We start from the raw sequence: 16,232 nt of genomic DNA on the forward strand, positions 1-16,232 counted from the left end.
CTTATCATAAACACCTACTGGGTGTATTGCTGGTGATGAAAGAATTAATGCCACAGTAGTCACCTCTACTACCTTGCCAGACCACCTAGAAAATGAGTATCTTTTAATAAAAGAATAATCTCTAGTAATAACAAGTATTCATTCATTCATTCATTCATTCATTCATTCATTCAGGGACGAAGTCTTGCTCTGTTGCTCAGGATGGAGTACAGTGGTGTGATCATGGCTCACTGTAGCCTCAAACTCTTGGACATGCGCCATCCTCCGGTCTTGGCCTCTAAAGTGCTGCGATTAGAGGTGTGAGCTATCGTGCCTGGCCAAACAAGCATTTATTTAGTACCTTCCTATTTCCTAAGACTCACACATCATTTCTTTGGTTCTTTAAGAAGACGCTATGAGAAAGGTACTACTATTTTGATCCAATTTACAGAGGAGGAAACTGAGGCCCTTGTGAGATTGCCAAGGTCACTGGGATGGTGGGCTGGAGAGTTCATCCAGTGTCATTTCTAGTACATCACACTGCCGTGGAGATGCAAGACGGACTCGCTGTGACTATGCTCAGGTGTAACTGCTCACTTCCCAAAGGACCACACCCTTCCCCTACAGTAATTTTTAAAATTTGCCACATATTAGAAAAGCCTGGGGATCTCTGACAAACTGTTATCTGGCTCCCACCCCCAGACAGTTGGCATGGGGTGTGACCTGGACATCGGGAGTCCTAAACACTCCCCAGGCGATTCTAAACTGCAGCCATGTTTGAGAATGACCAGGTCTTCATGTTCTCTCTGACACCCAGTGCCTGTTAGTGAAAGCCACCTCAGACCCACAGCATACTTGCTGTGTGGCCTGGATGGAGGGACCACATTTAGGGGCCGATCTCCTACAACCTATGCAAGAATGAATATAAGGCAGGGGCAAATTGCTCCCAGCCAAAGACAAAGTCATCAGGTAAGAAGAGAGGAGGGAGCCAAGCGAGTGCCGAGAAGAGAAGGGAAAAAAAGCTATCCTCAAATGTAGAAAAAAAGCAGGGATGCTCTGACTGTTAAGCCATCATCCTAGTCTCTGGGCATTACATAATGAGCCAGCTCCCTTATCCTACCTGTAATGTGGAGTCTGATTAACAGAAATGCCCATGACCTTCTGTGCCCAGTAAGTGCTGCATTTCCACAGCAGGCTTCCTGGGAGGCCATGGTAGTGCCACCCTCAGAACATCTCTGGAGTCCCATTCAGAAGTGACACTAAAGTCATGCAGACGAAAGCCAACAACCTACTCTGTTCACACCCACAAGACCGTCTGCCCTACTGCTGCACCTGCTACGCAGGCAACCCAGGGCGATTCTTAAAAGGCTTCTTAAAGCAATTACGGATGGAGATGATGAATGCATCGGGGCACTGGCATAGGGAAGCGCCTACAAAGCAAAAACGTGAACAAGGCAATAAGGCAAAAATACCTGTGGTGGGCAGGGAGGGAGGGGACTGACCACATGCAGAGCAGGACAAAAATAGCAGTGTCTTCCTTTTCATTCAAGGACCAGCAGCTCAGTTCCACGGCCTTCCTACTTTTCCAAAGCCAAACCCAGCGAGCATGGTCTCCAAATTGCCAACTCCCAGATCATTTTCTCCTTCCTCGTTTCCATTTTGCCAGATGGAGAATGTTACTTAGGACTGAAATTAATAGAGAAGTAGGGAGTATCTTTTTGGAGTGAGTAGGCCAAGGGAAATAAGGAGAATTCCAATAAGCCTATACTGAGAGGGTTCTCAGATGGAGAGCTGGCTGCAGGCAGGGGCAGAGTCTCAGTCTATTTTCATATCCTGTCTATACAATGTCTGATATGTAACGACCTATTTACTGAGCTGAACTGGTGTGGCTCTTTGCCGTCTCGCCGGTGCTGGTACATACAGATGGCAGGAAACTGTATGATTTTCCACTGTGCCCCTTTTCATCTGTCTTCAATTTGCTCACAGGCTCACTCCTTCCCCGGGGCAGCCTTGTCCTGGCCAACTGTCTGCCTGCCACCAAATGTGCACATCACACATCAGTTAGCAGAACCAAACCAGTCGTGCCTCTTCCACACTCCCCTTCTTGGCACTTCCGCCAAAGGAAATGAAGCCCTACCAAAAAAAGAGAGTCATGTGCTCAAGTCCAAGATTCCATTCCATGAGATAAAACCCAAACCCATTTAAAGAAACAGGGATTCTTAGACCCAGTGGATTGTCCGAGCGTCTCAGCGACACTTGGGACCACACGTGAGATGGGCAAGGCTCCACCAACCCTACCCACAGAACTGGTCCCTTGAGAAACAACGTGACTCACTGTAGTCACCACTTCCCCCTGGCTTTCCACTTACGTCATTCTGCTTTCTAAATTGCTAAGGCCAAGCCGAGCAAGAAAATAAGCAAGAATAGTGGGGCCACCCTTAACTGCTACTGGAGACACGTGAGGCTCGTTACAGACCAGTGCCATGCAACAGAACCGCCTGTGATGACGGAGATGGTCCTTATCTACCTTGTCCCACACGATGGTTACATGTGGCAACTGCTTGAAATGTGACCAGTTGACTGAGAAACTGAATTTTTAATTTTCTTTAATTTTAATTAATTTAAATGTAAATGGCCACATGTGGCTAGTGACTACGAAGACCCAGTGCTTCTTTGGCAGGACTTTTGCTACTCTTACAAGTTCCTATGGCAAGATAATATAGTCATAGATATTTAGTGACTTGGATTTGGTCTCCCAGTTTTCTTTCCAAGAGTGGCCTATTTTCTGCCTATTGCCTCCGGGGATGTTTACATTACAGGCCCCTGCAGATGGAGCAGCAGTGCAGGATTCACCTAAGTTGGGAGGGAAATGACCATGGGGTCCACAATCAAAGGGGGCCCATGCCCTACACCATCAGCACCCCAAGAACAGGCTCCCCGCCATGATAAACATTCGTCACTCACAGCTGGCACACAGCAGCAGATCTTTTTGCCTGGAGGGGTCACGGGGCAGGTGTGACAGAGTTTTGGCAGTGCTAGGGCAACCAAAGGAACAATAACCAGCGTGTGTTCCCCCAATCCTAGGCATTACAGTAGGTTCCAGGCCCCTCTTTGCACAATACTGGAGATGGGGAGGGAGGGGTGCCCAGTGAAAAGTGAGTCTCAATTTCCCCTCAGCCTTGTAGAAGGGGGGTTTATAGTTCATATTAAGTAGATTTAAAAAGAAGAAATGAGGTATTTCTTATACACCAAAGCTACTCACACTTCAAAACTTCACTGATACAGTAATAAATATCATCACAGCTCCAGAACATTGACAGCTTTGTGATGGCAGAGGGCAACTTTTCCACGCTTTTCCTCCCTCAGATTCAGGGAGAGGTTATTGCTAACTTCAGGGCTACCATTTCGGTGGGCTTGAATTAAGAGTGCACGTGTACAGACGTGGACATAGTCAGCGTCCACAGCAAACAAAACAGATCTCATCTAAGCCACTTCTAACAATGTGGTTTCTTCTCATAGCTTTTGAATTTGTATATGTTACGACTCTTGGGATCTAAAAAATAGATCTTTCACAAAGAGGCTGACAAACTTTTCTGGGTTCACTCTTACTAGTTTAGGGCTCTGATCAATGTTGCTGGAATATTTCTGATATTAACATGAAATTGCTCTTCCTTGATCATATCTGACCCCCATAAACAGCGGTTTCACATTGTGCCACAGAGCGTAAGAGCTCAGGCAACTGCTCAGTCTTTATGTGTGAGTGAAAAGCAGGCGAGTCCTGGCTGACACGGTGACACCCCGTCTCTACTAAAAATACAAAAAACTAGCCGGGCGAGGTGGCGGGCGCCTGTAGTCCCAGCTACTCGGGAGGCTGAGGCAGGAGAATGGCGTAAACCCGGGAGGCGGAGCTTGCAGTGAGCTGAGATCCGGCCACTGCACTCCAGCCTGGGCGACAGAGCGAGACTCCGTCTCAAAAAAAAAAAAAAAAAAAAAGAAAAAGCAAGCGAGACCCATGGTCTTTGCTGTCCCTCTCTTTCGGAAGCCTAGACAGTTGGAGGTGCATGCAGAAAGGAACTCTGAATGGTGTAGATGCGCCCAAAAAGAATATTTTTAAAACTCCAGTGAAAAAGAGTGAAGCAGAAGTCCCAGTGGAGTGTGACGAAATCTTGGTATTTTCTAAGATCATTGTTCTGAATTCTCATTAAAATGGTATATAAAAATAGAAATATCTATTTGGCTAAAATGCCAGCATTAACCCTCCAGCACCAGGAAACAGAGCTAGGGCATGTGGAACTGCAGCTGAAAGTAATTAAAAGCAAACTGAAGTTGAAGTTTTCACTTTCTTTGAAAAAGCCAGAAGATTTTTTCCCAGACACATCTAGCGTTCAAATACTATTTTTTAATAATTTTTATTTTTGAGATGGAGTTTTACTCTTGTTGCCCAGGCTGGAGTGCAGTGTCATGATCTCGGCTCACTGCAACCTCCGCCTCCCGGGTTCAAGTGATTCTCCTGCCTCAGTCTCCCAAGTAGCTGGGATTGCAGGCGCCCGCCATCACGCCCGGCTAATTTTTTGTGTTTTTAGTAGAGACAGGGTTTCACCACATTGTCCAGGCTGGTCTCGAACCCCTGAACTCAGTTGATCCGCCCTCCTCAGCCTCCTAAAGTGCTGGGGTTGCAGGCGTGAGCCACCGCACCTGGCCCTACTTATTTACTTATATTCCACTTCCTTTTAAAAATGGCATAGAGGTAAGTTCAAATACTACACATGAATATTGTCTGAAATTGTGTGTATTAGGTTTAAATGCTACAGCTTTTACTCAGAGGTGAACACCGTTAGGTTATAGGAAATGATCTCATTTCTACAGACACCCTAACTGAACTACTGGCAAGGAACTGTGGACGATGCAAGGTTGTTGATTCCTTCTCTCCACAGTCCCGGGTAGCGCTGCAACTTAGGCACGTGTCTCTAGAGGAGCTGCTTCACATTCTCTGCAAGTTTGTGAACTTCTGCAGAGGCTGTAGGCAACAAACACACTGAACATCCAGCAGAAAGATATATACGTATTTTTTTTTTTAACAAAGGCTGACATTTAAAACTGGCCCATGGGGGTAGGTGAGTGGGAGTGACTGGAGGGGGTACAAGGGAGGGACTCAGAAGATGGGGGGCGGGGATGAAAACAGGAGATGAAAGCGCATTTGGGGACACAGCCAAGCAGCAGTTATACCCTTAAGCAATGAGCAGAAAAACAGGTTGGTTCATTTGGGGAGTGTAAACTCATCCTTCATAGGATGGCACCAAAATTAATTTAACGCAGCTCTCCTTGAATGCCTGTAATTTCACTGTTAGAAACCCCTGGACCTCTGTTTAGTTCTGGCTTCTTCAGCACGAAGCACACATGCACAGCTGTGGAGTCCTCTGATCAAAGCAGGTGGCTAATCTAGATATCCTGGGGCAAAAGGGGAACACCTAGGTCATTATTAATCATAAAACGGCCAACTCTGGACTTCATCTTTTGTAAAAGGCAAAATGATTTTTACTTTCCTCTTCTGTGGCTCCCTGGCAGAGGCCCAGCCAGTTGCTCACTGAGCCATAATGCATGGAATAGATTCTGATGGGAAAACAAGATTCCCTATTAGATAACAAGAAGTTCAAGCTATGGCCCTTTCCTCAGGGAGCATGATCAATGAACTAATATTACTCTTTAAAAAAAGACGTAAGACTTAAATACCTAACACCCGGGAACTAGACGGAAAAAGTGTGATCCAATTAACTAGGTTCCAAGGCTTTCTGCTTCCAAGATGGAGTAGTTCTGACGTCTCTCCACCATCCTTTCTCTAATGGTGCTCTGAGCCCAAGACCTTGGAACACCTGCCAGGAGCTCCACTAGGCACTAGCTCTTCAAAGGACAACAATAGGTTGAACACTTTGATGTGTCAATAATTTAAAAGTCAATTAAATATTAACAGGATTTCCAGACCCTTCAAAACGAATAAAGAGTTAGAGATTTCCTGCACCTAAAGCAAAGCCTGAAAGCTGGATTAGGAAAGGAAATACCACTTGTGAGCTAAATTTTAATTAAGAGATTACACATGCCCCGGAAGTCGACAACACAAGTCTTCCTCTTAGCTTAAGAGTCCCGTTTGTTACCCGTTCCGATACAGTGCAGCTGCCATCTTGAACCAGGCCTGCTTGCTGGCATCCAGCAGAAGGTGCCTCCACAGTTCAGAGACAATGGAACAGGGTCCACAGTTGATGGACAAAAAGTCAAGTCAAAAGCAGCTTTTAGTCCAGAAGTCCCTTCCCACTCCCACTCAGGACTCCATCGACAAGCCATCCCCTGCAAGGGCAACTGGCAGAAAAGGAAGGGGTCTTAACGTAGCTTATAGCCAAATCTTTTGTCCAAAGGCAGCTCCTACAAACAGCCAGATAATGGCATGAGTCATCCATGAGATCATTCCAGAATCTGTCTTTGTGTGGGAATATGCTTGGTGTGAGGAAAGAAACACAATTTGTGAATGTGTCATTTTCCACAACAAAAATTTTCTGGGGAAAGTGGGTGGGGAAGAAGGGGGCATGGGCCTGGAGCCAGGCAGGGAGCATTTAGGCTTGAAGGCTCTCTCTAAGAATAGAAGACGCTGTTCTCTGGGTCGCAAACAGATCAACACTCAGGAAATGGACCCAAATGGATGACCTCATCTGAATGCCCCCAAATGCCAAAAGCTAAGGATATAAACACCATGTGAAAGCTGTTGACAATTTAAAAACACATCCCCCAGAGGCACCTTGCAACTCCACTGGGAAGCCATCTTCTTCATCACATGGTCTGTGATGCGTCTGCAGTAAGTGACCCCTGCGACTATCATACAGTCAAATATGGTTATCTGAAGAGGTGTGAACCTACACACACATCACAGAAACTCTTTTTGCTGAAATCACCTAGTTTGTTGAGTTCACATAATCTCCAATCTCAAGTTTACTAGGTTCACCCCTACTTTCTTCTGGTCAGATCCACGTGTACAGAAATACCGACCCATATCCAGGTCTCAGGAAATAAAAAGCCCTTGGTGGCTGGTGCCGGTTCTCTCATGCATAGGGACAATTCTAGGACTAGCTCTCAATACAACACCTGCAGTCTCTCACTCACCCGTGGGTTGTGCTCTAGAAGCTCCTGGGCTGGCAAGTTGGAACTCAGAATGCATTTTTCGTTGATGCAGTAAGTGGAGATTAGCCTACCCAAGGCTCTCTGAGCCTATAATGTAACTGAATCAGCCCAAAAGCAAAAACAACAGCTCGGGTCATAGGAGCAAAAGGTCAGAGGGTGTGTGAGGGTAAAAAAATAGGAGGAAGTTGAGTCTCTCTCTTGGTTTCCTGGTCCAGGATTGACCCTAAGGAATCTTTTTTTTTTTTTTTTTGAGATGAAGTCTCATTCTGTTGCCCAAGCTGGAGTGCAGCGGCGTTATTTTGGCTCACTGCAACCTCCACTTCTTGGGTTCAAGCGATTCTCCTGCCTCAGCCTCCTGAGTATCTGAGGCACATGCCACCATGCCCGGCTAATTTTTGTAATTTTAGTAGAGATGGGGTGTCACTATGTTGGCCAGGCTGGTCTTGAACTCCTGACCTTGTGATCCGCCCACCTTGGCCTCCCAAAGTGCTGGGATTACAGGCATGAGCCATTGCGCCCGGCTCAGCAACATTTTAAAGGTCAAGTTTGTATTATTTCACCTTCTTCTCTGAACTTCCCTTTCCTTCTTAGGACTCCAGGAGCCTTTCCCCTAAGTTATTCCTGTTTTTCATAATTCCTTCCCTCTCTCTACATGTAAATCCATAAATTCCTTTGCAGTGCCAAGATTTCCCACTCCTGGCCCTATGCTGGTGGCACAGTAGCCCACAATGGGGGCTGGAAAGAGAGGGGAAGAGCAGTGGTCTTGGATAGAAGCATTGGACAAGCTGTTTACTAAGTGGGGTCTGCCTATTTAGGGAAGTTGAGAAAGTTGCTTGCAACTCATTTTGTGAGCTGAGGGTCGCCAAAGCCAAACCACAAATCCACACTAGAAGAGAAGGCCGTGACTAATGTGGATAAAAGGCAGAAAGATTCAGGCTGGCCTTGGCAAGTGTTAGCTGAGGAAAAAGGAGCTGGTTTAAGGCTGGGACTCTTCCCAGAAAATGGCATAATTTACAAGCTTCATCTGAGAAGAGTGTTTACAGCTATGGGAAGGTTTGATGTTACAGTTACAGTGAAAAAGCTGGGCAACATCTGTTCCTCTTCTCTGTAATGGGCTTGTTTTGAAAGGTGGGATTTAGCAAGAAAGATCAAAGCAAAACAATGGTCTCTTCACGTTCCATAAAGTGTATGCATTAAGAAAAAAAAAAAAAGACTGGAAGGAAATAGACCAAAATGTAAATGGTGGCTTTGTTTAGGAGGTGAGGCTCAATCATTGTTATCTTCCTTTTACTTTTATACATTTTTCAAATAGTCTTTAAGAAAAATGTACTATTGAGGAAAAAAAGACTGAATAAAAGCAGATCTCAAGGTGAATCCAGTGTGTTTGCAGAATTGTACCACTAAGAAACTCACTGTGAACCTGACTGGGAATTGCTAAGTTCAAGTAGATCTAGAAAGAGCAACGAAAATAGCTCTGTGACAGCCGGGCGCGGTGGCTCACGCCTGTAATCCCAGCACTTTAGGAGGCTGAGGTGGGAGGATGGCTTGAGCCCAGGATTATAAGACCAGCCTGGGCAGCATGGTGAAACCCAACTCTACAAAAAATACAAAAATTAGCTGGGCATGGTGGTGCATGCCTGTTGTCCCAGCTACGCAGGAAGCTGAGGTAGGAGGATCGCTTGAGCCTGGGAGGTCAAGGCTGCAGTGAGCCAAGAATGCACTACTGCACTCCAGCCTGAGCAATACAGTGAGAACTTGTCTCAAAAAGAAAGAAAAAAAAAAAAAAAAAAAAGAAAACGTTCTGTGACTGGACAAAAATGCAAGTGAAACTAATGCTTAATGAATATCTACTACAGCCTGGCAGGGTGCTTAGAGCTTTCACATATAATATTTCATTTACGGGGCCGGGCGCGGTGGCTCAAGCCTGTAATCCCAGCACTTTGGGAGGCCGAGACGGGCGGATCACAAGGTCAGGAGATCGAGACCATCCTGGCTAACACAGTGAAACCCCATCTCTACTAAAAATACAAAAAAAACTTAGCCGGGCGAGGTGGCAGGCGCCTGTAGTCCCAGCTACTCAGGAGGCTGAGGCAGGAGAATGGCGTGAACCCGGGAGGCGGAGCTTGCAGTGAGGTGAGATCCGGCCACTGCACTCCAGCCTGGGTGACAGAGCGAGACTCCGTCTCAAAAAAAAAAAAAAAATAATAATAATAATAATAATATTTCATTTACTATTTCGTTCAGCTCTCTGAGGACATTATAGTCCATTTTACAGATGAGTGAAGCTGGGGTCAGTAAGGCTAGTTCATTTCCCAGGACTGAGGTTTCTGCCTGACTGCCAGCTCGTTCCCACGTACCACACTGCCTCCCTGGCCGCAGGTGCCCACAGGTACACGACTGCAAGGATGGGTAAGGGCTGTGGTTTTCCTAATGGAGGCACCAAAGGAGGTGGATGGTGGGAGTGGGGATGAATCGGCTACTTGCGCCCATTCCTGATTCTCCAGAACAGCTCTGTGGTTAGCTGTTTTATCTACTGCAATTCTATGTAAACTTATATTGGAAGAATGGCTTCTGCAGCTCAAAAAAAAAAAAAAAAAAAAAAAAAAAAGCGAAAGCCAACAGTCCCCAAGTTCCTTCCAGCTCTAAAAGACTACGTTTGAGCTGAAGAGTGCTCCTTACTATGCAACTCATTTTTGGTCTGGCATTACCTTTACCTTAACTATCTTCCACTTCACATACCCTTGAATGAATGAGCTCAGGGCCACCCCAAGCAGAAGTGGCCATGCAAACTATCCCTGGTAATGATTAGTGGGACTCTGGCACCAACAGCTGTGTTATTTGAAAGGCGTGGGCACAATCCATGTCCAGCCTCTAGTTAATGCAGCCAGTAAGTCCTGATAGCTTCCTAATACATGCACCTGATTAGAGATGGCCCTGCTGGGCTTCAGAAGGGCCTAGCAATAAGGAGTAGATTGTGTGCGGATGAGTGTGGGTGGGTGGTGGCGGGGAGGACACAGGAAGGGGCTTCAGTCTACCCTAGACACAGAGAGGGGCTCCAGGGACAGGATAGAGCGTCCCACTCTACAGAACTGAGCCTGGGAAAAATATCCTCTTTTTTTTTTTGAGATGGGGTCTTGCTCTCTCGCCCAGGCTAGAGTGCAATGGCGAGATCTCGGCTCACTGCAATCTCCACCTCTTGGGCTCAAGTGATTCTCCTGCCTCAGCCTCCCGAGTAGCTGAGATTACAGGCGTCCGCCACTACGCCCAGCTAATTTTTTGTATTTTAGTAGAGACGGGGTTTCACCATGTGGGCCAGGCTGGTCTCGAACTCCTGAACTCGTGATTTGCCCGCCTTGGCCTCCCAAAGTGCTGGGATTACAGGCGTGAGCCACCACACCCAGCCAGAAATGCCCTCTTCTTACTCTAGGCTAGATGCAATCTGAATACGTCCTGCACAATATGGGGCTGTATCACTCACATGTAGCTCACATGCTGCTGGTTTGGAGATGTTCAGACAACCTGAGTTGACAAAAGACTAGGTAAACCTGCCAGCCAAAAGCCAGGGAATTACAACAGGGCTCAGGCAAAGACTGCAGAGGCCAGTGCAACCTTATCTAAAGGCCCTTGGCATCCCTGGGCTTAACATTCAGGGTGCAAGTATTTGTAAGCAGCTCTGCAGGTGCAGAGCACTTGTGATCGGAGAGAACTGCACAGGTTGTGAGGCTAATGTCAGGGGAGTCACCTGGCTCGTGGGTGGGAGGGGCCTCGCTGGGGCTTAGCACTTGCTAAATGCAGCTCGATGCCCTCTTCTGTCACTTCAGGCTTAGCAACTTTCACTGTGGGTGGGACAGAGTCACTTGGAGAGAAGCAGGACCCTGAGGTCTCTGTCAGTTCATCCTTGTTAGCACCTTCTGGGGCCTTCTTTATGGCCAGCCATCCAGCTCCATCCTTTTATGGAGGTGCCCTCAAGGATGAGGTACCAGGCTGAGGGACCCTGAGAGATGGCACTTGCTTCTGCTGAAGTAGTCTGGCCGTCCTTTGTTGGAGCAAACAGATAAGATAGATAGATAGATAGATAGATAGATAGATAGATAGATAGATAGATAGATAGATAGACAGACAGACAGACAGACAGACAGACAGACAGACAGACAGACAGACAGACATAGAGAGATAGAGTGCGCAAGTGCACGAGCAACATATTCATAAACAGAGCAATTCTCAAAAGCCTCAGAAACCTTGCTTCTACTCACCCAACACACAGAACCAGAGTGACCACTACTTTCTGTGCACTGTGCTGCAGATACCTTGAGGATTAAGATGCAATCCACACCCACTAGTGAAAAGTAAGTTAAAATGTATATTATAAGCCCTGAGACAGGAAGGGGCTCTTAGTGGAGCTGGGGGTGGGGGGACAGGTGCTGGGGGGCACTGAGAAAGCTGCCTGGAGGGAGGGCTGAGTATCCCCAAAGGTGAGGAGAGCCTGATGCATTAAGGTAGCTTGCTAGGGCTGAGAGGGGCTGTGCTGAGAGAGGGCTGGAGAGGAGTGCTGAGGCCAGAGCCTCAAAGGCCCTGTTTCTGTTAAGTCTGGGGGACCACAAAGGAGGTTTTAAGTTAGGCCTGGATGAATCCCGAGCTCCTGGGCTTTGGAAATCCATTTGGATATTTATGCAGTCTCATTAGACACTGTCTTGTCCTTAACGGGAGCTTCCCTTAATGGGGAAGGAAGGGACCTTCTAAGCTTCTTAGGGACCCTTGGTTCCCTGAGGGCTCCCTCCTGGGCCAGGTTTGGATCAGGGGCTTGAGTTCTCCTTGATCTGGGGTTCTTCAGTCTCCCCAGGTGCAGTTTGGGGACAGGCAGATCTTTTGGTGAACCACTGTGGCAGAGACCACAGACTAGCTCATGATCCTCAGGTCGCTGTTAAAAACTACATTTCCCAGGCTCCCAAGGCGGCCTAGGTTCCGCTAAGTGGAAGCACTCATGGGAAACCTGGAGGTGGAAGTAACACATGGGGAGATCAGAACTTCTGGCAAGCCTAAGGTGGGGGCCCCAGATGGCAGCGTCAACAGCATTTCCATGGGAAGAGCTCCAGGGTAGGGCTGTAAGTGGGTCCTGGCTGTGTTGCCCTCACTGTGTTGGTCTGGGGTGTCTGTGCTGGCTTCTGTCTGTCCTAGAAATCCTGTAAGGTACCTGAAATCCACGGCCCACCCCAACCATCAGAGGGGACTCTGATGACTGCAACTCAGGACACCGAGCGTAACTACCCTCCATTCCACCCTTCTGTGTCTCTCCGAGCCACTAGGGGTTCACGCTGCAGGCAAGACTTTGAATTCCTAAAGTAAAAGAACATGAAGACGGACAGTTAACAGAAGCATCTCATTCTATCCAGCAGACGATTTCCTATCGTATGCAAGCAAACTCTGTAAATCAAACAATATTTTATGAGCAGTAAAGAAAGCTCTGCGGCCCTGCCACACATCCTTTTGTGAAGTGAAGACATGCCTGGTACTGTGGCTAGGAATCCTCTAATACAACTATGCTGCACCCTTTCTCGAAGAGAAGCGTTCTTCATGCATGCTATCAGGGCATGAAAAAGACCCTACTGCTCCCTAAATTGCCTCCTGGAGGTGCTCAGGGGGCAACTTTGGTGTATTGGGGAAAAGGTGTTGGGGAGACTCGAGCTGGCAGCACTTCAGGGTCATGAGCCAGGAACACCCAACCTCTGCAGCCAGTGCATCAACACCATACAGACACCAGGAGAATTTCACCAGCTCCACACTCTCCACACACCTTCCTATTCTGAAGATGACAATTACCCAGATGGGGAAATTACATAGATTATTTTTCACTTAAGACTCCACCCAGAGATGTCTGAGGGAGCATGCAAGTCTGCAGGTGAACCAGCAAGCTCCAAAGCCTTCCGAAAGTTACAACCCATCAGCTCAGCAGCTGGGGTCCCCAGAGGGCAGCCCGTGTGTGGCACACCTATGAGCCGTGACCTCCAAGCTCCATCTTCACCAAAATGCACACCAGTCAGCCAGTGCTGCCTGCCTGTACTGGTCCCGAGCCAGCACGCCCAGCCCCAAAGGCGTGATCATGAAGGGAAACACACTTGGTTCCCAAGTATGCGTTCCAGCTTCCCGGGCTGCACCGCCTCCACAGCAGCAAACACAACAGGGCAGATCTGCGGCCACACTGCCTGCCCGCACCTACTACCACCTGGGCAATTGCCAAGCCTTTCTCGGCCACTAGCCTCAAGTAAAATGGTAATACTGGCACCTACCTTGTGAGGCTGTTGGGCAGATGAAATGAGTGAGCGTATATCAAGCACGTGGGCCAGTGCCTGGGATGCCATACACTGTAAGCACTATTCAGGTCTCAGCTCCTATTATTACCTCTGTTTATCATGTTCACACACATGCTTGACTGCACCCTTCGTTAATCCTAGAGAAATGTACTCTTCTCTCAAATATCCACACCATCCATCACGGAAGGGAAGAGCATGCTGGAGACTGCGGTGGCTGTTAGATGCTCCGGCAGTCTGCTTCAAGCAGCAGCTCTAGAGACCACTGTGGGGCTGATCCGTTACCAGCTGGGCGTAAACCTGGTGGCATGTAAAATGACCCTGCACATTTTCCAGTGTTCCCAAGCCTAGGCTAATTAAGTCCCTAGCCTCATGGCCCACACCAAGAAAAAATGTGCCCAATACATGTATAGTGGCAAGAAGCCACCAGATCTGCACATTTTTAAAAATCTCAGTTTTCACTCTGATGGTAGTTTCTTTTGCTGTGCAGAAGCTCTTTAGTTTAATTAGATCCCATTTGTCAATTTTGGCTTTTGTTGCTGTTGCTTTTGGTGTTTTAGACATGAAGTCCTTGCCCATGCCTATGTCCTGAAGGGTATTACCTAGGTTTTCTTCTAAGGTTTTTACGGTTTTAGGTCTAACATTTAAGTCTCTAATCCATCTTGAATTAATTTTCATATAAGGAGTAAGGAAAAGATCCAATTTCAGCTTTCTACTTATGGCTAGCCAATTTTCCCAGCACCATTTATTAAATAGGGAATCCTTTCCCCACAGAATGGGAGAAAATTTTTGCAATCTTCTCGTCTGACAAAGGGCTAATATCCAGAACCTACAAAGAACTCAAACAAATTTACAAGAAAAAAACAAACACCACCATCAAAAAGTGGGCAAAGGATATGAACAGACACTTCTCAAAAGAAGACATTTCATACAGCCAACAGACACACGAAAAAATGCTCATCATCACTCGCCATCAGAGAAATGCAAATCAAAACCACAATGAGATACCATCTCACACCAGTTAGAATGGCGAGCATTAAAAAATCAGGAAACAACAGGTGCTGGAGAGAATGTGGAGAAATAGGAACACTTTTACACTGTTGGTGGGATTGTAAACTAGTTCAACCATTGTGGAAGACAGTGTGGCGATTCCTCAAGGATCTACAACTAGAAATTCCATTTGACCCAGCCATCCCATTATTGGGTATATACCCAAAGGATTATAAATCATGCTGCTATAAAGACACATGCACACGTATGTTTACTGTGGCACTATTCACAATAGCAAAGACTTGGAATCAACCCAAATGTCCATCAGTGACAGACTGGATTAAGAAAATGTGGCACATATACACCATGGAATACTATGCAGCCATAAAAAAGGATGAGTTCGTGTCCTTTGTAGGGACATGGATGCAGCTGAAAACCATCATTCTCAGCAAACTATCACAAGAACAGAAAACCAAATATCGCATGTTCTCACTCATAGGTGGGAATTGAACAATGAGATCACTTGGACACAGGAAGGGGATCATCACACACCGGGTCCTATGGTGGGGGGTGGGGGAGGGATAGTATTAGGAGATATGCCTAATGTAAATGACGAGTTAATGTGTGCAGCACACCAACATGGCACATGTATACATATGTAACAAACCTGCACGTTGTGCAATAAAAAAAATCTTAATTTTAAGAAACTCAGTGAAGATTAATATTCAGGTAGGAGCTTGAGAAGTTGCTGATTGTTGACAGATGGGGAGTGTGTTTCATTCATAAATTCGCTGTTCAACACAGCTTACTGCTTCTGCATCAGCAGCACTGACAAGAATGAGAATGACCTTCTGCGCTCGCAGGGTCCTTGTAGTGTCTGGTTAAACATCCCCGTTTTATAGATGAGGGGTCTGAGACTCAGGAGGGTTGAGTGATGGGCCCATATATCAGAGCTCACTCCTGTCCCCGGCCCTCTCCCCTGCCCCTCACTACCGGGGTGAGGACGCTGAGTGTGGCTGGGAAATGGGACTCCAGCTTGAATAGGGCATCACTAAATCTCTCAACACGCAGGCCCTGCCTGAGAGTTCACGAGGAGTTGGATCATCCGCTGGCATCCTCAGAGTCAACACTGAGGATGCAATATCCTTTCTCATATCTCTACGGTCTCACACTTCCAAGTCTAATTGGAGAACCGCCTTCGCTGGGCACTACATTGGATCCTGCAATCTGAACTCACCCAACTCCTTCCTCTGCTCTAATCAGACACTGCTTAGGACTCAATGTTTTTGCTATTTGGTTTGATGATTGGTTTACTAGCTTATTCCCATCTCCCACTGAGACAGAGGACCAGAGAGAGGGCACGGAGAGTAGGCTGCACACACACAAACATTTTCCTGCACCAGTGTATCCAAAGCAGGGTGGCAGTGCCCAGCACACAGTAGGTGCTCACCAGGCTGCAGGTGAGTGAATTCTGACGTACAATGGTAGCCCGTAAACCTCCACATAGGTGGCATGCTGGCATGGCAAGGCACTTGGGGGGTGGTGGGGATAAAGAAACTTTACAAAGCAAACACCTTGCTTTTACTTAAGACCGGACCTTTACTATAAATGTAGGTGTTGGTCAGGATTTGTGGGCAGTTCAAATGTTCTCCAGTGCCTGCCTGCCCACCCTCCATTGCCTTGGATTGGTAACTCATTCCCACCCACCCCTTCCCTAGCCTCCATCAGGGCCTTAATTCACTGGGAGCAGAACAAGTGACCTAATACGCAAAAGATCGAATGAATAGATAGTAC

The 16,232-nt window shown here is 47.0% G+C and overlaps 1 protein-coding gene across 2 annotated transcripts in view; it reads right to left on the minus strand.

Moving 5' to 3' along the window:
- CABLES1 (Cdk5 and Abl enzyme substrate 1) overlaps positions 1 to 16,232 on the minus strand; it is a 127,028-nt gene that overhangs the window by 24,241 nt on the left and 86,555 nt on the right. The gene's annotated exons all lie outside the window — the stretch shown is intronic.

Source organism: Macaca fascicularis, chromosome 18 (assembly GCF_037993035.2).
Source record: "Macaca fascicularis isolate 582-1 chromosome 18, T2T-MFA8v1.1".
Classification (NCBI taxonomy): domain Eukaryota; kingdom Metazoa; phylum Chordata; class Mammalia; order Primates; family Cercopithecidae; genus Macaca; species Macaca fascicularis.